The 2,906-nt window shown below is 44.8% G+C and overlaps 1 pseudogene; it reads right to left on the bottom strand.

The window, feature by feature from the left end:
- Positions 1–565: 565 nt before the first annotated feature.
- LOC139779000 (uncharacterized) lies at positions 566–2,462 on the bottom strand (annotated as a pseudogene).
- Positions 2,463–2,906: the final 444 nt, after the last annotated feature.

Raw genomic sequence — 2,906 nt, forward strand, 5'->3', positions numbered from 1 at the left:
CGAGGTCCACGTGCATGGGGAAGTGCAGGGGGGCGAAGCCCCTCCGCTCACGTTTAAAGCGAGGTCCACTTTACACCTGGGCACGCCGAAGGCCCTAGAGGGGGTGCGGGGGGGGGGGCAAAGCCCCTCCCGCCCACGCCTCAACGTTCACCCACACCGACCCGTGCATGGGGGGTGCGGGGGGCAAAGCCCCCCCACCTACGCTTTGAGGTTTACCCATACCGACAATGGGGGGTGCAGGGGGGGGGGGCGAAGCCCCCCGTCCACGCATGTACTTTGATATATTATATAGGATATATTGACGAGTAGGGATGCAATAATATTAACATAATTTATGATAAACAAATTAACAAATTATTTAATAAAACATAATGTGATAAGTAACAAAATACATTGTCCAAAGTGCAATAATAAATTAAAATTAAACAGAAATAATTTCTCATTTCGTTGTCGAAAAGTATTATATGAGAAAAATAAACATAAAAAATATGTGAAAAAACAATGCACATTTAAAAGAAGTGTTAGATTTGATACATGGTTCAGCAAATCTAACTTAAGCTTGAAATTATGTAGCTTCCGAGACATCTGCTTCATCGTCCACAGTCTTCGGTGGATACAATTCCGCAATTGCACGGAAAAAACTGCTTAAGCGGTTTTCATAATCATGAACGCGTTTGAAGAGATATTCAGCTAAATATCCCACTAAATATGAAAAACGCGTTCCATACCGTGAGATATTAACCCTTACTTCTCTCTAAACACGTTCAATATGTTGAGTGTGGGCTCCTGAATAGACAAACAAATAGAAATTAGTAATGCTAAGTTTAGTGTTGTGTATTTCGAATGCATATGTTGCTCTTTATATATTTGCAATGTAGTTACCGGTATCTGGGTCGACGAAATTCATCGAGTGATTCACTGTTAGATGTTGGAAGCCTTCACTGTTTAAACAATTGTAAGACTTCCAACAATCTGACATTATCGTCGTCCCAGGCTCTAGAACACCGTGACCGCCGGGGCACGAAGCCCTCGGGGCACGCGCTCCGCCTAACCGAGTAAGTAAGGAAACTATGAAAGTAGTGGTATTTCACCGGCGATGTTGCCATCTCCCACTTATGCTACACCTCTCATGTCTCCTTACAGTGCCAGGTAGAATCCACTCCTTAATGAGCTCAAGCAGAGTTTTTTCCATGCGATCTTGTACTGGCATAATAAAATTTTTTTTGTGCCACGTTCGTATCCACCGAAGATCCACTTTCCCTCGATTATTCGGCCACGATTGTATTTTTTTTTGTCGATTTTTGCTTCGTCTATTTCGACGATTATATTGGGTCCTCCAAGTTTCGCTGAATTCTTCTCAGCCCAATATATGCAAACCTATCATATTTAACATAACAAATTCTATAAATATATATCCATTTAACATATATTTATGGGGCGCAGTGTGGTCTAGTAAGAAAGCGCCAGACTCATAACCCCGAGGTACCGGGTTCGAGTCCACCTGATCACAGGAATTTTTTCCACCAGTATATTCCAGACTGCGTTCCGCCGCACGAGTGGGGCTCGTGCGGAGAAACGGTGGCATCGTAGGCAATTAATTAAGACCCCCAAAAGCTTGGGACTAAAGTACCTAAAGACACCAGGATTTTGGAAAAGTGCTAGGGTGACAGACCTGATAAACCTGGTACTATAGGCTAAGGCCTGGCCCCAAAACACCTAGCAAAGAAAGAGCGGGAGGTACAAAGGATCTTAGGATCTAGGTACCATCGGGGGCTCAAGTAGAACCCCCCGCTTACTACTACTACTACTACTACTAACATATATTTATTGTATTAAGGGGATCCTAAAGCGAAGGCCGAACTTCCTCGATGTCGATAATGTCAACATTTCTAATCCTGTTTTCTCTATATTTTTCCTTGTTTAACTATAGTAATCTGTCCTTGTTCGATCGCTGCGCCATCTCTCGCTACACGCAATACTGCTTATCCTATCAACCTGCATGTACTTTTGCACAAAATAGTAGCGAAGGCTCAAACTTTTTTGTTACGTTATTAATTTTAGTTTTTCATGTATGGTATTCTTTGTTCACATTATACGAATGGCGCGTGTATCTTATTTTGTACATACAAACTGTACAACTCCTGTATTAAGCAAACGTTTACGGTAGGTGACAGCTCAAAAATGTATTTTAAAAATTTTTTTCGATTTTTGTCTTGAAATCAACACTCGCGCGATGTGTTTTCGTGCATATTTTAATTGTGTATAAATTTTTTTAACTTTTGTGCAGTCTACTCAAAGTTGGAGCCCTCCCTGCAATTGTCGGTAATTTGGGTCAGTTTAGGATCCCCTTAAGTATATTAAATTATACTTACTTCTCGGCAAAAGAAAATCCAGTCAACAACCGAGTGCTGCGAAAGTTGCAAATCTGTGCACAAAAACGTATGTCTCGGAGGTCTTAACATAATAAAATATGCAGTCATCCTTTTTTTATGCAAGAAAAACTCTCATGAGTATCCTCACCCCTGGGGAGAGGTGGGCGGTTATGCCGGACTCTTACCGGCTAAAACCCCTGAGGGTGGCCTCCTCTGGCGTTTGGGGGGAGCCCTGGGAACTAACTATTTCCTTCCAGTGCATCCCCCGCCATGACACCACGCCTGATGTCCCTACTCCCTGACGGCCCGCAGGAGCGTGCAAATACAACGCCCTCTCGCGGAGCCCCCAGGCCTCCGCCGTGTGCGTCGATGATGGCGCACAGGGCGGGGGATGCCAGCCTATTTGCAGCGACAGGGGACCACCACCCCATCGCCGCGCCCCCTAAAATCTTTCGCGGGGACGGGGTCGGAGCTCAAGAACCCTCGCTTGAGCCCCGGCCCCCGCAGCCCGCGGGAGGGGAATCAGGGGTGGAA

Source organism: Temnothorax nylanderi, unplaced genomic scaffold (genome assembly GCF_030848795.1).
Source record: "Temnothorax nylanderi isolate EJ_2023f unplaced genomic scaffold, tnyl_v1.0 TNYL_tig0205_pilon, whole genome shotgun sequence".
NCBI classification, from domain to species: Eukaryota; Metazoa; Arthropoda; class Insecta; order Hymenoptera; family Formicidae; genus Temnothorax; species Temnothorax nylanderi.